The 25,325-nt window shown below is 42.3% G+C and overlaps 1 long non-coding RNA gene across 1 annotated transcript in view; it reads right to left on the reverse strand.

Moving 5' to 3' along the window:
* LOC138966208 (uncharacterized) overlaps window positions 1-25,325 on the reverse strand; it is a 349,546-nt gene that overhangs the window by 281,582 nt on the left and 42,639 nt on the right. The gene's annotated exons all lie outside the window — the stretch shown is intronic.

The raw sequence follows: 25,325 nt of genomic DNA on the forward strand, positions 1-25,325 counted from the left end.
TCTCTCTCTCTCTCCACTACCCCCCCCCCCCCCCCACTCTTTCTCTCTCTCTCCTTCTGTCTGTCTGTATCTCTCTCTCTCTCTCTCTCGCTCTCTCTCTCTCTCTTGCTCTGTTTCCCTCCCTCCCTCTCCCTCTCTCTCCCTCTCTCTCTCTCTCTCTCTCTCTCTCGTCTCTCTCTCTCTCTCTCTCTCTCTCTCTCTCTCTCTCTCTTCTCTCTCTCTCTCTCTCTCTCTCTCTCTCTCTCTCTCTCTCTCTCCTCTCTCTCTCTCTCTACCACTCCACTCCCACACCTCTTCTTCGTCGGATCGATGTTGACGGAGAAGCTGTGGCCGCCGTCGCTCATTTATTTTGTCGGTGGCGGCGCCTCAGTGTCGTAAAAGACAGTAGATTTGTACAGGGGACAAAGGGAGTTAATTGTCCACCGCTTGCTCTTTCTTAGCTCCCCTCCAGTTCGTGGTGGTGGTGGGGTTTTTTCCCGCGTGATGCTTGAAGTTAAATGTTGTGTGTTTAGTTCTTGGCCCGAGGTTAAAACGATTTAAGAATGTGTACGTTTACATTTGTGTACTGTCGACGAAGAGATATATATTGGAAATGGTTTGACAGGGAAAGTGTCCTTTCTGCTGTGATGTGTGTATGTTGAATGCAAGACAAGTCGCGTAAGGCGAAAATACAATATTTAGTCAAGTAGCTGCCATTTTTCAGCAAGACCGTATACTCGTAGCATCGTCAGTCCACCGCTCATGGCAAAGGCAGTGAAATTGACAAGAAGAGCGGGTAGTAGTTGCGCTAAGAAGGATAGCACGCTTTTCTGTACCTCTCTTTGTTTTAACTTTCTGAGCGTGTTTTTAATCCAAACATATCATATCTATATGTTTTTGGAATCAGGAACCGACAAGGAATAAGATGAAAGTGTTTTTAAATTGATTTGGACAATTTAATTTGATAATATTTTTTATATATTTAATTTTCAGAGCTTGTTTTTAATCCGAATATAACATATTTATGTTTTTGGAATCAGCAAATGATGGAAAATAAGATAAACGTAAATTTGGAGCGTTTTATAAATTTTTATTTTTTTTACAATTTTCCGATTTTTAATGACCAAAGTCATTAATTAATTTGTAAGCCACCAAGCTGAAATGCAATACCGAACCCCGGGCTTCGTCGAAGATTACTTGACCAAAATTTGAACCAATTTGGTTGAAAAATGAGGGCGTGACAGTGCCGCCTCAACTTTCACGAAAAGCCGGATATGACGTCATCAAAGACATTTATCAAAAAAACGAAAAAAAAACGTATGGGGATATCATACCCAGGAACTTTCATGTCAAATTTCATAAAGATCGGTCCAGTAGTTTGGACTGAATCGCTCTACACGCACGCACACACACACACATACACACACACATACACACACACACACATACACCACGACCCTCGTCTCGATTCCCCCTCGATGTTAAAATATTTAGTCAAAACTTGACTAAATATAAAAAACCAACGGTACATAATTGAGGCCTGCTTTATTTTTTAGATGCACAAATGCTTTAGTCCCACATAAAACGAACTTCCATGAAGTCGTCAATGTGTTTTAGCTGCGACCGCATTTGATTGAAAGTATACATTTTGCATCAATCTGTTTATATCTATATATATAATATTCATCACGGATGTTATTTGTGTGTACAGCCGCCTGTCGGCTTCGTGAGGAAAAGCCCTGGAGGCTGTATGCGCAACATATTCAGATTGTCACAAAAAGCAATCAGTCTATGTCTAGCCATCACGGAATTGGTATTGTTTTCTCTCAGTACGTCTGACAATTATTCGCACCAACAAGAAATCGGATTCATGCGCAGTAAAATAAATCATTCAAAACCGAATGAAACCACAACAATCGCAGACGACAATATATTAAGCTACAACGACAGAGAGCAGCACGTGCCGTGAACTGAAACAAATATGGTGCTTGCGCATGCCCATAGGCAAAGGTCACGAGAGGTCAGAGGTAAATATCAGGAAGATGCTGACCTTTCGCACATTTTGGACGGGTGTGGAGCGCGTTACTTCGGGACAAAAGTTTGTGGATTTTCAGGCCAGATGTTGTTGATTCTGCCCTCCCCCCTCTTGTTATCTTTCCTGCAACCTTTTGTGTTGATTGTTTGTGGTCCACCTTCGTCGTTATTTATTGTACTTGCTTCAGGGGGAGACAGAGAGAGAGGGGGAGAGAGAGATAAGAGGGGAGAGAGAGATAAGAGGGGAGAGAGAGATAAGAGGGGAGAGAGAGATAAGAGGGGAGAGAGAAAAAAACAAAAAGAGAGACAAGATGAGGTGAAAAAGTGAAACAGAGCGGAAGACAGACAGACAGACAGACAGACAGACAGACAGTGACAGACATATATAGACAAAGAGAGAGAGAGAGAGAGAGGAGAGAGAGAAGAGAGAGAGAGGAGAGAGAGAGGAGAGAGAGAGAGAGAGAGAGATTGATTGGTTAATTAAACTTTATTACAGAAGGATGGAGATTTTAGGCATTGCCTAGTCTTACAATCTGTCCTTGCAAACAAAGACGAAAACAAAACAACACATGAAAAGAGTATATGAACACTACGAATTTGACGAAACATACATATGGTAATAAGTAACATTCAAAAGCAAATCAAAGAGAGAGAGATGGAGAGAGAGACACAGAGAGAGAGAGAGAAAGCGAAGGAGAGAGAGAGAGAGGGGGGTACATGTTGGATAGTGAAAAGGAATGAGAGAGACGGACATTAATTAGTTTGTACGACAATGTAAATGAAATGTTTGCTGCTGCGGAAGCATTGATCTAGCAAGTCTGTGAAAGTCTCTCATCGTCTCTCTGACCCCCCCCCCCCCCCCCCTCCCCCCACCCTTCCTCCCCCGGGATCTCCCCGATATCGCAGTCCTTCCCGTCCTCTGTCACATCCTCTAATTCTTTTGCTGCATTTGTTCCTCTTTTGTGTGTGTGTGTGTGTGTGTGTGTGTGTGTGTGTGTGTGTGTGTGTGTGTGTGTGTGTGTGCGTGTTCGTGTGCGTGTGTTCGTGTGCGTGTGTGTGTAAAAATTGTATCTTGTCTGTCTTGCGTTCTCATAAGGGTATAAGTGATTCTATGACCTTGACATAACGTGAAATAACAATTCCTATCTAGATGTACATATTTATAACCACACTTAATATAAGCTTAGCTTGTTGTGTGGCCACAAATGTTTATATCGTATTATATACATGCCACCCTGTATTTCATTAATAAAATCTTGTAAAAACCAGAGCTAGAGAGACGAAGAGGAATGAACTGACAATTATCGGCTCTTCAAACTCACACTGACACATACAAAAATAAATACAAAACACAACAACAAATCCACCCAAACAAACATATTATAACAACACAAACAAAAACTGTTAGGCCAGACTGAGAGAAAAAAAACCAATTATATGATTGTGTTGAGAACTCGTACGCTCACGACTTTAATACTTCTGCTGAAGGATGCTGTCGCTAGTGCCAGGAATATAACACACAGAGCAAGAAAAAGATGCCGCGGAGGATTAAGAAAAAACCAATTGACAGATTCTGTTACAGACAGAAATGTTTCAGACGTACCTGCTTGTTTTTACAACAAGGCCACCTGCAGATAAACAAGTGCTTGCTTTGCACAACTTTCAGCCGCAGCTGTAAAGAGTTAAAAAAAAAAATAAAAAAAACACACAAGCAAACTAGAACTAGATAGAAGACAGTCTGCGCATGTAATCTTCAGGTAACTTAAAGAATACAGATTTGCTCGTGTACGTAAATGCATGTGTATATGCTGCAACAGTGTTTGCACACTACCATCCACTCCTGCAAAGTTCTGAGATATAGTTGTGTGCTCTCTTCCAAAGCGCATAGCCGCTTATTAGATTGAGAACTAAACATGAATCATTGCGTGCCCAAACGGGTGAGAACAAACCGCGGGGTCTGATTCGTGGAAATCACAACAAATCTCAATTTTATGCAACCAATCCAACCCCGCGGCTGACTCCGACCCGGGTGGTAACTTTCTCGTGCACAGCGGCCCCTGGTCTCGGACGATCGAGAGAGAAAGTCTGAGTGGTCTTGGTTGGGATGTATGGTAAATGTACGCCGGCTCACATGCATGATACATGTATGTTAAAAAAATAAATTAAAAAAAACACACAACCACACAACCACACAAACAAACAAACAAACAAACAAACAAACAAACAACCAACCAACCAACCAACCAACCAACCAACAACAACAACAACAACAACAACAACAACAACAACAACAACAACAACAACAACAACAACAACAACAACAACAACAACAAATATATTCTTTAACCTTGCGCAAGGTTGTCGATTTTACCAAGGGCTGGGCAGAAATAGTTATTTTAGCTACCACCCCCCCCCCCCCCCCCCACCCCCCAACTCCACATCCGATTTGAGAACAAAGCTATTCCAGAAGTATGAAGACAACCTGTCTATAACAACCCATTTTAGTCTTTAGTCAATCCCTTGAGTTGTCAGAATCAAAAAAAACAAGAAAGGTAAGTTGTTGGAACGTTGTTATTGACAAAATTACGTTACAATCACAAATATATCGACCCAACGGTCTGAACAGACAAACAAATAGTTACAAAAAACTTATCTTGATGGAATCAGTTTTCGCCCACACGCCAGGAAGCCGAGCGAATGAATCGTTATCATTATAACGATTATTATCATTGAGTGGTCGTTATAAAGAGGTTCGACTGTACTACAAAAGCCCTAAGCAATCACGTGCAGCAGTATCGGCGCATCCTCGTTATCTGTACACATGCACCAACATGCGTTGTCCGATGCACCTGAGCTTAACGATGTAGAAGCATCTCTTGATCATCACAGTGAGGTAGAAGTGGGGGTATCGGTATCGCAGGTATTGTACATGCACTCAAACAACAGCCGTGAGGAATCACGTGCACCTAGCAGTGCATCCTCGTTATCTGTACGCATGCACCAACATGCGATGAATTGGCACCGCAGGGCACCGTCAACATGAGATACAGGTGCCCGCAGTGTGTAGACACACTTGATCAGGCTGAGTCAGTTGCCGGAGGTGATGAACACACGACAGCGATCGTGCGTGTAAATGCAGTAGATTAGTTGTAATGGTTTCGCGTAGCATCAGATGGGGAACTTTCTGCAATGGAACTTTCTGCAATGGAACTTTCCGCCATGCAATGGAGCTTTCTGCAATGAAACTTTCCGCCATGCAATGGAACTTTCTGCAATGGAACTTTCCGCCATGCAACGGAACTTTCCGCATGAAACGTTCTTCACACCGGTGACACTGTGACGGTTCCCCTACGCTTTGTGTCCGGTGCCCTGACCCTTTGTGTTCGGTTCCCACTCGGTTCCCACACGCCAAAATTCGCGGACAAAACATCCATTTATGGTAGTATTACGCAATGTTGCTCTCTGAGAATGGTCTTGTTAGATCTGTGAGTGTTTACACTACATGCCTAGGTGCTGTTGGATTGAAGGTTTTTGATATTTTAGCCGTTATTAGGTAGAATGCCTTCCACTTTACTGCAAAACTGCATAATTCGTAGCATCGGCAAGAAATATCCTACCAAAAAATGCCTGCTTGGAACTGTCGTTGGTCCAGCAAAAAGTTCAACATGTCTGTAGCAGACAGCCCAAGTTTCAAGATTGTAGGGCCATCCAAACAGCCGTAATAATAAAAACAACAAAAGTAGTCAGTGAAATTGGCTGTGTTCGGTCCCCACACACTTTTGTGACGTAGGCGTGACGGTTCCCATAATTCATTGTGTCGGTCCCCACTTTCTGTGTCGGACCCCACTTTCGACCTAATTTCTCTGTGACGGACCCCACAACCAGCCTATTTTGTGTCGGTCCCCACACCTTCTTGGATTTATGACTTGCCGGTTACTTGTATCATTGTATTCATTGAATCTAATTGTCTCGGAGTTATTTTTCAGCAAAAACCGGCAAGGCAGCACCTTTTGTGATACCAAGTAAGTCAGATGACATCAGTATGTGTGTGTGTGTGTGTGTGTGTGTGTGTGTGTGTGTGTGTGTGTGTATGTGTGTGAGAGAGAGAGAGAGAGAGAGAGAGAGTGAGAGAGAGAGAGAGAGAGATTGACACCTTTCCAGATCACTCCGGTTATGCGACACTACCGCGAGCGTCACTACCGCGTGTCACACTACGGCGAGTACGACACTACCGCGTGTAACACTACCGCGTGTCACACTACCGCGAGTACGACACTACCGCGAGTATAACACTGCCGCGTGTCACACTACCGCGCGTACCACAACCGCGAGTACCATAACCGTAGAGAGAACGCATGCAAACTTACTTCTTGTGAGTTTGTGTTCTAACGGCTTTGATTGGAAGCAACCCATTCTATATGTATTCTGATAGTGTGTTCTGATCGTTTTGAGTTCTTGGTTAGCATGACAAACATTGAATTAGTGTTCAGAGAACAGACCAGGCCTTTTTGTTTTATATTTCAAGGAAACATTTCAACCTTTGCCTTCAGCCATGGAAGTCATAAAATGACACGCGGTAATGTTATACTCGCGGTAGTGTGACACGCGGTAGTGTTATACTCGCGGTAGTGTCGTACTCGCGGTAGTGTCGTACTCGCGGTAAGTTCTGTTTCCGTACCCGCGACAGCGGCAGCGACAAAAGAAAACGCGCGCAAACGCGTGACGTGTTTCCGTACTTGCGTTTTAAACATGCGGTAAAATCTGTAAACTCCCGCGTTGCCGCGCGACAACGCGAAAAAATCGCTCCAGGACCCTTTCAAAAAAATCGCGTCGCTTGCCGCTTGTCGCGCTGCTAACGCGTCGCGCGTGTGGAAACACTCCTGGTCATTTTCTATGTGCTTGATTTTCGTCGCACCGCTGGAAAAACGCTATCGCGGGTACGGAAACACAACTTTAGTGTGAGACGCGGTAGTGGTACTCGCGGTAGTGACGCTCGCGGTAGTGACCAGTACCCGATCACTCCACATAAACGCTGGTTCTGGTTGCATTGTGCCGCTGACATACAGCTAATAGGATTTTTACACCCCCGGTATAGGGGTGTGTATAGGTTTCACTCGATGTGTTTGTGTTCGCAAGTAGATCTCAAGAATGAACGGACCGATCGTCACCAAACTTGGTGAACAGGTTCTATACATTCCTGAGACGGTCCTTACAAAAATTGGGACCAGTCAAACACACGGTTAGGGAGTTATTGGTGGATTAAAATTATACAAGGCCTGGTATAGACGGACACCCCCGTTGGTCAAAGGGAAATAACCATTCTCACTGCCACCAACTGAGAAGGTTATTTCCCTTTGACGGGGGTGTAGTTCCTATCGGAGGAATTTCTTGTTTTAATCCTTTTGTGGTATTGCTGATGATGCTGAACATGTATTTTACTAGTTTACCAATATGTATCTTTGACCCTGATAGCCTACGAAAACGGAGCAATCATGGCCCAACATTGGCCCAATGCTGAATTTATTGGCGCGGTGTTGAGCCTTAGTCGGGCCGTTGTCGTAGGCTGTCAGGGTTTATGTAGCCTTGTTCCATTGTATTCTGACTGTCATAAAGTAATAAAGTAGATGTGTACTGCCGGGCAGTACATACCCCAAGCGAAGTCGTCCATCTGTGTGTACATGATTCTCTCTCTCTCTCTCTCTCTCTCTCTCTCTCTCTCTCTCTCTCTCTGTCTTAAAATGTGTCATCGATGACGTGTTTTCATACTTGCTAATGCGGCAGGCTAATCATGACGTCAAATTGAAACTTCTTGAAGTCTCTCAGAAAGGGACATGAAAACCATGTGGGGGTTACTAGTTTGGGCTGAAAAAAAACCCAACTCCACCTAAAATTCAAGCGCCTATGGGGCTGAATTATGCAGCATAAATTGTGAAACATCAGGATATCTCACACTTTCAATTCTGCCATCATGTCAAATCTGACAACAAACCTACCCACAAAATGTCATAAATATCGGTGTAGAATTGAGACTTAACGGTTTTTAACTGCCAAAAATAAGTTTTTTTGACTGGAATAGTTTGTCTTGAAATTCAGTTTGGGACAACGGACCCACCCACTAAATTTCATAAAGATAGGTGAAAATTTAAATGTAACGGTTTTTAACTGCCAAAATTATGTTTTTCTTCTGGAAAAGTATGGAGTGAAAATCAGTTGGGGACAACGAACCTACCCACAAAATTTCATAAATATCGATGAAGAATTGAGATTTAACGGTTTTTAACTGCCAAAAATAAGGTTTTTTGTCTGGAAAAGTATGTCTTAAAATTCAGTTTGGGACAACGGACCCACCCACTAAATTTCATAAAGATAGGTGAAGAATTGAAATTTAACGTTTTTTAACTGCCAAAATTATGTCTTTCTTCTGGAAAAATATAGAGTGAAAATCAGTTGGGGACAACGAACCTACCCACAAAATTTCATAAATATCGATGAAGAATTGAAATTTAACGGTTTTTAACTGCCAAAATTATGTTTTTCTTCTGGAAAAGTATGGAGTGAAAATAAGTTGGGGACAACAAACCTACCTTTAAAATTTCATAAGAATCAGTGAAGAAATAGGATTTAACGATTTTTTAACGGCCTTTAAATCATTGGTGATGTCATCATAACCCAGTCGTTGTAGTTGTCGTCGTAGTTGTTGGTGTTGTTGTTGTCATGTTCGTTGTCGTGATTGTTGTTGTTCTCGTGTTGTTGTTGTTGTTGTTGTTGTTGTTGTTGTTGTTGTTGTTGTTGTTGTTGTTGTTGTTGTTGTCGTCGTCGTCGATGTCATTTGTTGTTGTTGTTGTTATCGTCGTCGTCGTCGTCATCGTCGTCGTTGTCAGAGGTTATTTCTAAAGATTTCATTGATAGTCTTTGTTCTCGTCACCAAGACTTGCTAAGAACAAGCTTGGAACAGCAAGAGTTCCAAGAACAAGATTAGAACAACTCATTACATCATTACCAGTACGTCATTTGTATTTAGAACACACTTCAGAAAAAAAACTCTTCAGCTACAAACCAGTCACCCTCACATGTCGGAGGTGTTTGTCTAAACCACTTACTGAAATGTTTTGAGGTTTAATGACCATACACATGTTGAACCGGTGAGTGTCTTCCGCTGCTTAATTCGCAAATAACTATTTTATTAAAGTCCGCTTGAAACGCTCAAAGATGAAATTCCATGTTAAAAAGTGACAAAAGTTTCACATTTTCCCGTTGTAACAGCTTCCGATGATATTATATGAAAATTCTGATCCTCTGAGAGGATTCCCCGAAACAAAATCAGTTTGTACGCCTAATTTTAATAGAATTGTCCAAACAGTGTCGCTAATATTGTGCTAAAAGATGAATTCTAGAACAATGTTCACAGACAGACACCACTTGGCAAAAAAATTTTCAGTGCTGGGAGATGAAAAAAAAAACTACCTCGCTACGCGCGGGCTCCGCCCGCGCTCCGCTTGGATTAATTTTAAGAGAAAGCAGTCATGAACACAAGGAGCTGGGAAAAGTTGCCTCTTACAACAAGCGTGGATAAAGACACATACTTGACACAGGCAAGTACTCTTTTTTTTTTTTCAATCACCACTAGAAGTCCCTGGGCAGCATTTTGCTCTGAAAACTGAATCTCACATACGACAGGTGGATCAATTATTTTAAAAATGTGCCAAATTGCATATCTCCAAGGCCTTAAGACTAAGAGTAGATATTGGGAAGGCCAGTTCAAGAAGGTGTGGGTGGATCAACACATAATTTGCTGGTATACTGGGAACCGTCCCAGAGATAAATAATGTTATATATTATTTGTGGCATAAACTAATAAAGTTAGTCTCTCTCTCTCTCTCTCTCTCTCTCTCTCTCTCTCTCTCTCTCTCTCTCTCTCTCTCTCTCACACACACATACACACACATACTGATGTCATCTGACTTACTTGGTATCACAAAAGGTGCTGCCTTGCCGGTTTTTGCTGAAAAATAACTCCGAGACAATTAGATTCAATGAATACAATGATACAAGTAACCGGCAAGTCATAAATCCAAGAAGGTGTGGGGACCGACACAAAATAGGCTGGTTGTGGGGTCCGTCACAGAGAAATTAGGTCGAAAGTGGGGTCCGACACAGAAAGTGGGGACCGACACAATGAATTATGGGAACCGTCACGCCTACGTCACAAAAGTGTGTGGGGACCGAACACAGCCAATTTCACTGACTACTTTTGTTGTTTTTATTATTACGGCTGTTTGGATGGCCCTACAATCTTGAAACTTGGGCTGTCTGCTACAGACATGTTGAACTTTTTGCTGGACCAACGACAGTTCCAAGCAGGCATTTTTTGGTAGGATATTTCTTGCCGATGCTACGAATTATGCAGTTTTGCAGTAAAGTGGAAGGCATTCTACCTAATAACGGCTAAAATATCAAAAACCTTCAATCCAACAGCACCTAGGCATGTAGTGTAAACACTCACAGATCTAACAAGACCATTCTCAGAGAGCAACATTGCGTAATACTACCATAAATGGATGTTTTGTCCGCGAATTTTGGCGTGTGGGAACCGAGTGGGAACCGAACACAAAGGGTCAGGGCACCGGACACAAAGCGTAGGGGAACCGTCACAGTGTCACCGGTGTGTTCTTGGTTGGTTGTAATAGTTTCGCCTAGCATCAGATGGGGAATTTTCTGAATAGTGTTATGTAATGCAACGCAGGCTTTAAATATTACTGGGAACTTTCAGCAATAATCCAGAATTGGCCCTTTGTTGGCGTGCCAGCAAAACAACACATAGAATTGCCAGCAAAACACCACAAATGGCCCAATGCAGGCAAACCAGCTCTGGGCCATCAATGGCGTGCCAACAATGGGCCAACTAAGGAATTTTACTGGCCGACAGTATTACTGGAATGCCATAGATGGTCCAGTAATGGCAAGCCACAACTGGGCCTTAGTTGGCAAACCATAATTGGCCCAGTATTGGGTTTTATAAAACTTGCCAAACTTGCCAGCAAAAAAACAGAAATGGCCCAGTTCTGGCATGTTTATTGGGTATATAGTGTGTGGTGACTTGTAACACTTCTACCGTGGAACTTTCTGTTAACTTTCTGTAATGTAATGCAGGGTTTTGAAATCACTGGGAACGTTGTGTCAAGATGGCCGTGAGAAACTCGGATACATAAAGCTATTTGATCTGCCCATACATTTCATCATGTTTGAGCAACTAATGGTGCTCTTCTTCTTCTTCGTCTGCGTTCATGGGCTGAAACACCCACGTACACACACGTGGAATAAGACCAGTTTTACCCCGTCATGATGGTGTTCAAAACGCAAAGAACGAACGCAGGTGAAAATGCAGGGCGTTGTAATCACAGGGAACTCTGAGCCAGGGTGGCAATGAGAAAATCAGACACTGCTAACTGATCTGCCCATTGATCAGGTTGACTTGTTGATGGTGACTGATCACAACGTCCACAACAAACACAGGTGTAAATGAAGGTGATTAGTTGTAATGACTTGCTGCTGATACAGATGAGGAACATTATCCAGAGGGAAGGCCGCTACTTGCAGAGGACTGTGTAGTTCGCCGTGTCTTCCGGAGTCGAATCTATATGCACATAACTAATCCCAATGCTCACGAGCGCACTCAGACAGACAGACAGACAGACAGGCCGACAGACGCGCGCACGCACCCACGCACGCACCCACCCACGCACACACACACACACAAACACACACACACACACACACCACACACACACACCACACACACACACACACACACACACACACACACACACAACAGGTTTAAGAAAACCCACGATAAAACGCCGCTTTATGCAGCCATCAACTGAGCTTCCTCTCTAGTAAATCACAACAAAGTCCATGCCAATTCAATACGTGTGCACACGAACAAGGCGCAAACACCCGCAAGTCAGTGTTCACCACAAGAAGCCACAACCCGGCGTGCGCAACACTGACACAATAAATCTAGCAGTATCAACAGGCGCGCACTACTATTACGCAACACAGTCCCTATTAAACGGAACTGACAGGGACAGAGATCGGCGGATCTCAGCACAAGAAATCGATGAGACTGCAGCGTGTGTGAAAGTCTGATGTTATCTCTGACTCCAGATCAGAGCAAAGATACTGCAGCCGGAAAATGTTCCTCTGCACAATCATTGAGGGCCCCAAAGGGGGGTATCATCACGATCACGGGAAGGGAAATTTTAGCTTTCACGATCACAGTTACCTTGATTTTTGTTTTCACGATCACAAACACCTTGACGAATAGAGGATCATAGAGTGATACAGCTGTGAAAAATGTACGTTGAAAATAAAATGCTTTGAAATAATGCCCATCACGATCACGAAAACAAATGACGATCACGATCACGAGACTTGATTTTTTTGTCATCACGGATCACGGGCAAAGTCCCATCACGATCACAGAAATTGAAATTTCGGCAATCACGGTCACAGAAAGGTCAAAAAACGCCAATCACGATCACGATTTTAAACCCTTTGGGCCCCTCATCATTGTGAGAGTCTGATGTTACCTCTGACTCCAGAGCAAAGATACTGCACAGGGAAACTTTCCCTCTCAGTGCACAATCTTTGCCCAGAGTCTGATATTATCTCTGACTCTAGAGCAAAGATATTGCAGATGAAAACTTTTCCTCTGCACAATCGTTGACAGAGTCTGATGATATCTCTGACTCCCAAGGACACCCTGTTCCAGAAATAATAGAATAACAACACTTGAATCCGTTGAAAGTTTAACCGTGTGGCAGAAACATATCAAACGACTTCGGGCTTACTTTTCTCACCAATATCTGTAATGCCTGATTGTAATGTAAATATATGAATTAGAAAGAACCTCGCTGGAACCTTATAAGGGTGGACGTAATGGGCAGGTTGTCGTTATCAAGGGGTGGTCACCATGCAGAGCAGATTAGACTATAGGCATGAACCTGAAGCACACATAACAGGTGAACATCTACCTCCTGTGCACGAAGAGAAGGAAAGAAAGCACCGTATAGCTCGTGCAACACGCAAGTGTGTTGTCATCACCGTAATGTGTTGATAGTGGCTGTGCTTTCCTACACCTGTTGAACCATCATCAGCATACCGCCGACGACATACTACACAGCTGCTGCAGCTGCATGATCTGCAGAAAGTGCAGTAGGTGCATAAAGAGGAGTACCGGAGCTGTCTCTGTCTGTGTGTGTTATGTTATATGAAGTCTTATATCGCGCGCGTATCTCCAGACTCGGACTCAAGGCGCAGGGATCTATTTATGCCGTGTGAGATGGAATTTTTTACACAATACATCACGCATTCACATCGACCAGCAGATCGCAGCCATTTCGGCGCATATCCTACCTGTGTGTCTGTCCTGTGTGTCTGTCCTGTGTGTCTGTCTTGTGTGTCTGTCTTGTCTGTCTTGTCTGTCTGTCTGCCTGTCTACACGCACAAGCACGCGTACACACACACACACGCACGCACGCACGCACGCACACACACATCGTTCACGTATGTGTGTATCTTCGTTTCTTTGTTGATTTCTTTCTTTGTTTCTTTGTGTGCGATGTTTTTAAACGGAGAGTTTCTGTTTTATTTCTTAGTTTGTTTTCTTGATAAAATAATGAGACAAGGTCCTAATGGGCCAAGGTCCCATAGAACCATCGGAAGGGGAGTTGCTATCAGAATTCCATCTTATTTTCCTCCCGCCAAAAACCTGATTCCTTGCATGTCCGAACTCAATCACACACATCGCAGATACAGCCCCTTTTCTAACTCCCGCCTAAATACAATTATCAAACCTCTGTTTCATGCGGTTGGAGAAAAACAAACGCAAGCTTTAACACTAAATCACACGCATGGTGGAAGAGAGAGAGAGAGAGAGAGAGAGAGAGAGAGAGAGAGAGAGAGAAGAGAGAAGAGAGAGAGAGAGAAGAGAGAAGAGAGAGAGAGAGAGAGAGACACACACACACACACACAAAAAGAGACAGTCACACAGAGAGAAGGAGAGAGAGATAGGGAGAGAGGGGGAGAGAGTGAGTGAGAGAAAGAGACAGACAGAGACAGAACTCAGAACTCTATTTTTTAGGCCAACCGAACGAGAGAGAGAGAGAGAGAGAGAGAAAGAGAGAGAGAGAAAGAGAGAGAGAGAGAAAGAGAGAGAGAGAGAGAGAGAGAGAGAGAGAGAGAGAGAGAGATTCGGATGGTTTATTCACATAGGCCATTGCCCCCAGTGAAGGGGTGTGAACAAAAGCAAAAACATTGAATCATTTTTACATTCAGTAGACTCAAAACAGTGCATATTTTTCTCAAAAGTGGATAACAGATACATCAATGCAAACATCTACATACGAAATTACGATAACAGTGTTTCTCGTATCTTAAATGCTTTATACAAATACAAACATAAATCACGTACAGTTTTTTCATGTGTTGAAGCTAAAAGAAGGCTGAGTCGAAAAGCACTTGGTTGCCTGTAATATTTCAGTGGAATGAATTTTTCTCTCAATTTATGGTAGTATGGACAGACAAGAACAAAAATTAATGGACTTCATTTTCCAGTTCATCTTTACAAAAGGGACACATGTAATTATTAACATCATACATTTTTTTGTAACGATGAGTGTGAACGGCAATTTCAGAGATCCCTAACCTAAACCTTATCATCATGAATCTTAATTATATGTCTGAGAGAGAGAGAGAGAGAGAGAGAGAGAGAGAGAGAGAGAGAGAGAGAGAGAGAGAGAGAGAGAGAGAGAGAGAGAGAGAGAGAGAGAGAGAGAGAGAGAGAGAGAGAGGAGAGAGAGAGAGAGAGAGAGGGAGAGAGTAACCCGTTTCGAGCAACAAGTAATAAAACAACCTGAGCAAGCCCGTGCAAATCAAAGCACGAAGAAATAACCGCATAGGATTTTGCCCTAATCTACAAAAAACAGGGTGCGGAGACATTTAAAGGCCAACATCCGCGGGAATTTTTCTCCTGGAGCGACCTAAACTTGAACCCGTCGCTATTCTTGCATGTCTGTTTACTTCGTGTTGCACGCAAAAATTGAGCGACTTCCTTGCCGCGTGGATTGACGAAGCTGTTTTATACTCGTGACTGAAAACACTGCAGTGCGTGCAGTTTTATTCTGTGGGTTCGACAGATTGACTAAATGTTGTAATTTCGCTTTCACGAATCAGGAACCGACAAGGAATAAGATGAAAGTGTTTTTAAATTGATTTCGACAATTTAATTTTGAAAATAATTTTTATATTTTTAATTTTCAGAACTTGTTTTTAATCCAAATATAACATATTTATATGTTTTTGGAATCAGAAAATGATGGAGAATAAGATGAACGTAAATTTGAAACGTTTTATACATTTTTTTTTTTTTTACAGTTTTCAGATTTTTAATGACCAAAGTCATTAATTAATTTTTAAGCCACCAAGCTGAAATGCAATACCGAAGTCCGGGCTTCGTCGAAGATTACTTGACCAAAATTTCAACCAATTTGGTTGAAAAATGAGAGCGTGACAGTGCCGCCTCAACTTTCACGAAAAGCCGGATATGACGTCATCAAAGACATTTCTCCAAAAAAAGAAAAAAACGTTCGGGGATATCAATCCCAGGAACTCTCATGGAAAATTTCATAAAGATCGGTCCATTAGTTTGGTCTCAATCGCTCTACACACCATATATCCGGCTTTTCGTGAAAGTTGAGGCGGCACTGTCACGCTCTCATTTTTCAATCAAATTGGTTGAAATTTTGGTCAAGTAAAAACATTTTTTTTTTATAAAACGATTCAAATTTACGTTCATCTTATTCTCCATCATTTTCTGATTCCAAAAACATATAAATATGTTATATTTGGATTAAAAACAAGCTCTGAAAATTAAAAATATAAAAATTATTATCAAAATTAAATTGTCGAAATCAATTTAAAAACACTTTCATCTTATTCCTTGTCGGTTCCGGATTCCAAAAACATATAGATATGATATGTTTCGATTAAAAACACGCTCAGAAAGTTAAAACGAAGAGAGGTACAGAAAAGCGTGCTATCCTTCTCAGCTCAAGTACTACCCCGCTCTTCTTGTCAATTTCACTGCCTTTTCCATGAGCGGTGGACTGACGATGCTACGAGTATACCTCACGCCGGAACCTCGGCTGTACCCGCGGATAACCGCAGGCTCTGCAGACTGTTCACTGCAGACAGAAATTGTCAACACGAGTGGTGAGTGTCTGCAAAAAATCGTCTCTGCTTTCTCTAAAATGACATATCATTACAAAACTATTGTTTGTACTTCAACCTAAGGTATTATAGCACCCTACCATCGATTTAATTTTTTCCTTTCGTTCGTATGTGAAGGCTGAGCTTCGAGTATTTGTGCATTCCCTGTAAAAAGTGCCAAAATTCTGACTTTACACATTTATTACGGAAATCCAAGCTTATTAAACAAGTTGCAGAAGTCAGAATTTTGGCACTTTTTACAGGAAATCCACAAATACTCGAAGCTCAGCCTTCACATACGAACGAAAGGAAAAAATTAAATCGATGATAGGGTGCTATAATACCTTAGGTTGAAGTACAAACAATAGTTTTGTAATGATATGTCATTTTAGAGAAAGCAGAGACGATTTTGTGCAGACACTCACCACTCGTGTTGACAATTTCTGTCTGCGGTGAACAGCCTGCAGAGCCTGCGGTTATCCGCGGGTACAGCCGAGGTTCCGGCGTGTATACGGTCTTGCTGAAAAATTGCATTGCGTTCCGTTTCATTCTGTGAGTTCGACAGCTACTTGACTAAATGTTGTATTTTCGCCTTACGCGACTTGTTTTTTCTTTTGTACATTCTCAGCAGAATTCTTTTAGTTCAACCCAATGTACTGCCCAGATAACATCTTGTTTACTGTCGGCGTTGTTTTCATGCATTGTACCACGTTCTATGATGTTTTGGATACATAAATAACAAGTCACGTGAAGCGAAATTATAAAAAACGCTGGCGCTGGACCCGAGTACTCTTCAGACTGGCTCAGTATGAAAGTTTTTGTCTTGTGCACGTGGATTTAAACAAAAATTAAAAAAAAATATATTTATTTATTTTACACAATTAAAAAAATTATTAGAGTAAAATAATACATTAAAACGTTCATAATAAACAATAGTAAACAGGAATTTAAAAAAAACCACAAAAAAACATAGACCACACATGCCAGGAATCGAACCCGGATCACTTTGGCCATAGGCGGACGTGCTACGACAACTTTACCAGAGGTGTGCGTTTGAATCACTGTGTCCCTGTCGCTCTCTCTCGTGCTCTCTGTCTCTCTTTCAGTCTCACCGAGACAAAACACTGCATTGTAGTTTCTTTGCCGAGACCAAATCCCCACCCGCTGCTGCGCTGGCTTGCTTGCAAATCGTCTCGCATGCGATACGCATGCTTTTCTCGTGATCGGCGGTTCTTTTTGGCGAACTGCCTCGGGTTCAAGTTTAGGTCGCTCCAGGAGAAAAATTCCTGTGGATGTTGGCCTTTAAAGGGCTTCAGTGCATACAGGGCCCTGAGCATCCCGTCCAAATCATTGATTACTGGACACGCATTTGGTCACACACACACACACACACACACACACACACACACACACACACACACACACACACACACACACACACACACACACACACACAATCCTCTATCATCACGCAAATCACTCGCACAAGGACCAGGTTTTCAGTAATTTCGCCCTGCACGGAAGCATGGCAACGACAACGTTGAGATCTACGAGATAGCGATCCATCCGCCGCACGACAAATCGGCGTTTCTATGTGCAACTAAACCACCCCAAATCGGCCTCGGAGGGCTCGTTGGCAGGCGATCAAACTACCTCACGCAAACTGTCCCACTAGTGAATGATTTTAAAGCGAGGGTACCTGTTGCGCTCTCAATCGATTTTTATATCAGTGGTTTTGATTCTAAATGTAATAATCTCCAACCATAATTATTGTGTGTGTGTGTGTAAATGTGAAGCCAATGAATAGTCAGTCATATTTTCTGTTGATAAACCTTGTGAATGATGTATGTTATGTTCATGTGTGTATATATATACAAGAAAAAAATGTAAAGACGATTTACGGAAATAACTCTGTCAGGATTTGCAAGCGTTGTGGGAAGAGTTGCGCGGCCCCGCTATATATACATATAAACCTCGTGTATACAAGCAAGAAATACAAGTCGACAAGTTAAAACCACGATCACAGCGAATAACTGACTCCAGTGTGTATGTTATACAATGTCTTAATCGATGATGTCTTTTTCTTGTAAATCCTGACAGAATTATTTCCGGAAAACATCTGTCAGCTTGTTATGTCGCAAGGGATGCTTGGTACGACATCTTGCCTGACAAGATAATAACAAATTCGAAACGAGAGTTTTGTTTTTGTTTGTTTGTTTGCTTAACGCCCAGCCGACCACGAAGGGCCATATCAGGGCGGTGCTGCTTTGACATATAACGTGCACCACACACAAGACAGAAGTCGCAGCACAGGCTTCATGTCTCACCCAGTCACATTATTCTGACACCGGACCAACCAGTCCTAGCACTAACCCCATAATGCCAGACGCCAGGCGGAGCAGCCACTAGATTGCCAATTTTAAAGTCTTAGGTATGACCCGGCCGGGGTTCGAACCCACGACCTCCCGATCACGGGGCGGACGCCTTACCACTAGGCCAACCGTGCCGGTCGAAACGAGAGTTAAGGGTTGTCCTTCATTGAGACCAATTCGACTTCGCGAAGACTTCCAAACGATAAATTGTGTGCCAAAGCTTCGTGCAGCAAGCTTCGTCAAGTTGGCTTCGCGAGGTCGACTTTTCCGAACTAAAATCAGGCTTTAAGGTTTGAGTGGTTGGAGAAAGCCTAGTTACACTACTTTCGTCACGCGAGTATTGCCACTTTAATTCAGCATAGATCAAAGCGAGTGGAATCGACGCTAGCACCCCAAACCCGATTTTCTTTTGATTTGCGAGATCTAGGGAGAACAGCACTCTACCAGCGGGTCTAATTCCCCAGCGAACAGTGATCCTACATTGCCATCGTGTGACTGCCACAACATGGTGTTAGTGGATAGCTTTTGTTTTGTTTTGTGTGTGTGTGTGTTTTTGTTGTTTTTTTTAAATTTTTTTTTTTACTACGGATGACGAGAAAGCGTCAAGTGATAGAGATCTGTGTGAGTTTAGTAAGTTATTGAGGTGTTTTATAGCAGTTTTGACGCGCGTTTGTTGATGTGGTCTCTTATCTACGGATTAATTTGTCAAGTGTTATCTTTATTAGTTAATCTGTTTTGATTATCATCAGTGAGCGACAGTGTGAATCCTTTCGATTTCTACCTGCAGTTGAACTGTATTACCAACACTCATCATGCACCTTTTTGCCCGTCTGAATCCTTCATCTGCGTCACCTGAAAAAGTATAACCACTGCTATTAACATAGAGAATACTACATGGCTTGCTGTGTCGTACCAGATTTACACGAGTTGTTTTTTTTAAATAGCAACGAGTGTAAATCTGGTACGACACAGCAAGCCATGTAGTATTCTGTTTATCCTACATACTGTACTTACGTGTATTTTACTGAAAATGTCTTGCAGTCGAGGCAGCTGAATTGAAGACGCTTGTTTTGGAACCTCGATCTCTTCTAAAGCCTCGTGCAATCTAGTACGTCAAAGGAAAGAAACGTCACTCTGAAAGTGTGGCGTGACGTGTTAGTTCTAAAGATTCATCGAGGGTAATTAGCAAGCGCAATTTTTGTTTCTATAATGACGTTTGTCTCGGTGACTTTGGCATCATAAGCAGTGGAAAAACAGGTCCCTGCCAGACTTGCTTGACATGACCTCATTTACATGATATACACACGTGTGATTTGAACGATTATTATCTCACGGGTGTCTCTCTCACGTATGTAGGATAAAAAGTATTGTCCTTCAATGCCGTGTTATCTTCAGAATTGCCTCAGAAAAAAAGCGGCTTGTAAAGGCACGGTTGCTCTAAAATAGTCAGCTCTTTTGCATGTTAAAACAAGATCGTGCAACATATTTTCTGAAATAAACAAATCGCAAAAGTTGCTTTAAAAACAGTCAACGCCGAAAGCACCCTATTTGTAAATTAATTGCGTGGGGGAAACTCTGTTTTGCTACTCCGCGTTGTGTTTATTTTCAGTCGAACGGTTTAAATGACTTCGAACGACCACCATAAATGTTTTGCTCTTTTAATATTCAAACTGCTCCCGTGATAATGATACGTACGGGAATTACATATAAACGTCACTGAAGTAAACATAGTTCAGGTTGGGATACTTAACGACTTTCGGGTACACATCAAAGAATTTGTTTCCGGTTTTTTTTTTATGCATTCAAATTGTTCCATCTCTGATTACACATGGGAATACTTCAATACTGTACATAATTTTTTATATACCACATTTTCTGTCAAAACATTTCGTGGTTTTAAACCTAGTGGCTCCCCTCAGAGAAATTTCCATCGGTAAAGGCCAATTGGCCACGACAGCTCTTACGCTGGAGGATCATAACGTAAATGTTGTATACTTCCTATCTCGGTTGTTCATTACGTAAGTGTCGTATATGGCCCGCACCCTTTCTTCATCTTGTGAGTGTTTTCTATTGCCTGAATCCCCTTAGAGGCACTTGTGGATCGCTCCGCTCTGCTACTATAAAGGAGGGAGTGGATGGGGGGGGGGGGGAGGGGGTAAGAGGGATCTCACCAAACAGAATCAGTAAACTGTGTCTTACTTTGCCCATACGAATACGCTAGTGTAGCTTTCACCGTAAAATGTATCTGACTGTGACCCAGATTGTGGTGGCTTTCTGGTTTTGAAGCCGCAAGCATTTGTCTTTGACCTTCAAAAGTGTTATTTAGAACCAAGTGATCTTTAAAAGATGTGAAAGAACATTTTGGAGACTGGTTTAATTATTAAACTCATTATTATTAATGATGATGCATGTAGTTTACAAGAAAACACAAAACCACAGACGCACAGTATAGTACCCGCTTTCAACCGCTCTCGACCAGAAAAAAGAAGCCCCTGATTGCGCTTCAAATACTGACCTCTTGCTTCTCCCCAGTCGATGTAGGTCTTGGTGGCACCTTTACACCTGATGTTGTTGCTGTTGTGTGTGTGTGTGTGTGTGTGTGTGTGTGTGTGTGTGTGCGTGTGTGTGTATGTGTGGGTGTGTGTGTGCGCGCGTGTGTGTGTGTGTGTTGTGTGTATGTGTGTGTTGTGTGTATGTGTTTGTGTGTGCGCGCGCGTGCGTGTGTGTGTGTGTGTGTGCGTGCGTGCGTGCGTGCGTGCGTGCGTGCGAGCGTGCGTGCACGCGTGCGTGCGTTCGTACGTGTGTGTGTGTGTGTGTGTGTGTGTGTGTGTGTGTGTGTGTGCATGTGTGTGTGTCTTTTGTAATCCTACATATTATGCTTTTAGTAAGGCATGATGTTGATTTTTTTAAAATTTTAGTGCTTGGTTGTTGTTTTTTTGTATCGCTGTGCATTTATTAGAGTTCTGTTGTCTTTTGTTGTTCTGGCTAAATTTCAAAGCTATTTCCTCTGGGTGTGAAACCAAACAGAAACCTTGTAAAACTATTTAGAAACCTTGTTCCAGGGTATAACTTTGATCAAGTCAAGTCGAGTTCGTTGTGTGGGTTTCACGAGTTTACTGCGCGTAGTTAACGAGCTAGCTGACCTTTCCAAACAAGGAAATAATTATTTCCTTCTGCACTCGTGACATTTCAGCGGCATTTCATCTGATTCTGGATGAATGATTTAAAATTGTTGCCTAGTTTTTTCCCGCTTCTTTGCTTCAATATTTTGATAAACAGCACACAGTTAAGTCTTGTTATGACAAAGCAAATCAACAACAACAACAACAACAACAACAACAACAACAACAACAACAACAACAACAACAACAACAGAAACAACAGAAACAACAACAACCACAACAACAACATCAACCATAAAGCATAACACGACGACTGATTCACATAGAGAATTATTTTGCGGGTCTAAACAATTATTTACCTGCCTGTCTGTCTGCGTGCCTACCCGTCTGCCTGCCTGTCTGTTTGTTTGTCTGTTTGTATGCATGATTATGTGTGATACTGTGTGCGTCTTTCAATTTGTTTGTATGCGAGGAAGACAGACTGAAGCCATGGATTTTGTGTACACCGGAGAAAGGATGATTGGCGGAATTATGTGTGCTTTAAACTGCCGAAGTAATGAGATATAAAATGTAACAATCACATACCATAAACATCACACAAAGCACAGACTAATAACTTAACACAGCAGAGACGGCCGTGTACACGTTTGCAGAATAATGGCTTGTGCAAATAGTACTGGGCCCAGTCATGTCCGAGTGTAATAACTTCCAGCTGTGAAGCGTCGGCCAAATTTTAGTCCATCCTCGGTAGTCTAGCGGATTATATGATATGAGAACGACTTGATCCTAGTGACGAGTCACACCGTGTATCTTGGCAAAACCGTGTTTCCACGTAGTTCACTGTAGTTTGTTTCATGGGAAACTCTGGTTGCTTTTTCCCTAAGGAAAGCTAATAAGAGTCGCGCTACGGGGGTGTGTTCGGGTCACTGAGGTAGATACGTGTGTGTTCGTGTTTACAGAGAACTGTATGTTGTTGGGGTGGGGACTGATTTCTGTGCAAAAAAAAAACATTGTAAAGTGAACTAGGAAAAGGAAAGCAGAAACGTGCGGTCTTTAAAACTTTACCCTGGAACTGCCAAGAACGCCCATCATACATGGTTTTGTTCGAGTGATGTCATTTTAAATTACCTATCATAGTTCTGGCAGGCTATGTCTGCTTACACAAATCTGAAATACAAACAACCCAGGCAACTCAGGGCCGGACCAAATGAGTTGTAAGGGGGAGGGGGGGTTCCTCCTTTTTTTTGGGGGGGGCAAATCAGCGAAGTGGCAAAGCCACAAGCGCGCGCCTGCAAAGCAGGCGCGCGAACTAGGGGGGTCCGGGGGCATGCTCCCCTGGAAAATTTTTGAAAAACGGTTAAAATCTGTGCAATCTGGTGCATTCTGGGCCTTGTTTTGAGGGTTAAGAGCAGCATTGTTTTGGTGCTAAAACTAGTAAAAAAAACAACAACACTCAAAGCAAGGTACATGCTTTTTCCAGGGGTGGGGTTCCGGAACCCCTGGAACCCCCCCCTGGGTCCGGCCCTGCAACTGAGTGCATAATTATGTCCTGGAGACTGTAAATATCATTATCCTCTGGTTGTGATCAATTCCTGTTATGTTATGTTGTTTGTACAATACAATACAATACAATACAATACAATACAATACAAAACAATACGTACGTACAATACAATACGCTGACTACCGCGTACACCAGAAAACGAATCATTCAAACGCCAGACCTACCAGCGACTACAAAGTGCAATAGATCCAAACTTGGGTCGGCTGTTTACAGGGAAACTGGCCCCCGTTGCCGACGCCTAATTGCTCGAAATGGCATTCTGTAAATGCCAGAACCGAACAGAAGCGGCCCTGAGACGCAAACACAGACACCACTGTGTTCGACACCACAACGATAAAAGAGGGCTATATTTATCATATCCTGACCACGGGGGGTATTTTTGGTACAGCGCACTGCGAAGACACGGAGCTGTTATTTCCTCTTTCAACGTTTTAGTTGATGGATCACTTCCTTTCGGAAATAAAAGTTGATTGAGTTTGACAGGAGAGAAAAAGAGAGAAATACAGAGGAGGGGGGAGCAAGAGACACAGAGGGAGAGAGAGAGAAAGAGAGAGAGAGAGAGAGAGAGAGAGAGAGAGAGAGAGAGAAAGAGAGAGAGAGAGAAAGAGAGAGAGAGAGAGAGAGAGAGAGAGAGAGAGAGAGAGAGAGAGAGTGTGAGGTGGGGCTTGCTGGCTGGTTGGCTGGTGTGTGTTTGTGTGTGTATAATGTGTCTGTCTGTCTCTGTGTCTGTGTGTCTGCCTGTGTGGCTGTGTGTCTGTGTGTCTGTGCGAGTGCACCTCACGTGTGTAATAGTAATAATAATAATAATAATAAATGAGCATTTATATAGCGCAACATCATAACTTTACAATTATGCTCTTTGCGCTTGACACATTTAAAATTAAAACACAGTTATACAAGCATTTACATCTACATTCATAGTACATACTGCGTGATCAGCCAAATACAGACATTTTATGTACATTATTGCTTCGATCTCCATGTATGGGTATGTGTTCCTTTTTAAACTGTGCCGAAAATAGCTCCAAGGTCGGGATATGACATTTCCTGTTGGGGCTTGAAAACAGATTGAGATTCAAAAACAAACAGTTTCACTTGATACGCTGAATGTCTTCTGGACAAACAAATAAATAACAGGCTGGGGGTGCGTCACAGCTTTCTTATAAGAAACAAGTCGCGTAAGGCGAAATTACTACATTTAGTCAAGCTGTTTACTGGGTGTATAATTATGTGGCACAGAATGAAAACTGAACGCACTGCATTTGTTCACAATGACCGTAGTCAGCCGCTTGTGCAAAACGGAGTGAAACTGACGAGCCTGTTCAGCGCGGTAGTCGTTTCGCTGTGCTGCATAGCACGCTTTTCTGTACCTCTCTTCGTTTGAACTTTCTGAGCGTGTTTTTAATCCAAACATATCATATCTATATCAGGAACCGACAAGGAATAAGATGAAATTGTTTTTAAATCGATTTCGGAAATTTAATTTTGATCATAATTTTTATATTTTTAATTTTCAGAGCTTGTGTTTAATCCAAATATAACATATTTATATGTTTTTGGAATCAGGAAATGATGAAGAATAAGATAAACGTAAATTTGGATCGTTTTATAAAAAAAAATTTTTTTTACAATTTTCAGATTTTTAATGACCAAAGTCATAAATTATTTTTTAAGCCACCAAGCTGAAATGCAATACCGAAGTCCGGCCTTCGTCGAAGATTGCTTGGCCAAAATGTCAATCAATTTGATTGAAAAATGAGGGTGTGACAGTGCCGCCTCAACTTTTACAAACAGCCGGATATGACGTCATCAAAGACATTTATCGAAAAAATCAAAAAAAATCCGGGGATATCATTCCCATGAACTCTCATGTCAAATTTCATAAAGACCGGTCCAGTAGTTTAGTCTGAATCGCTCTACACACACACACACGCACAGACAGACAGACAGACAGACAGACAGACAGACAGACAGACAGACAGACAG

The sequence above is a fragment of the Littorina saxatilis genome, linkage group LG5 (assembly GCF_037325665.1).
Source record: "Littorina saxatilis isolate snail1 linkage group LG5, US_GU_Lsax_2.0, whole genome shotgun sequence".
NCBI lineage: Eukaryota > Metazoa > Mollusca > Gastropoda > Littorinimorpha > Littorinidae > Littorina > Littorina saxatilis.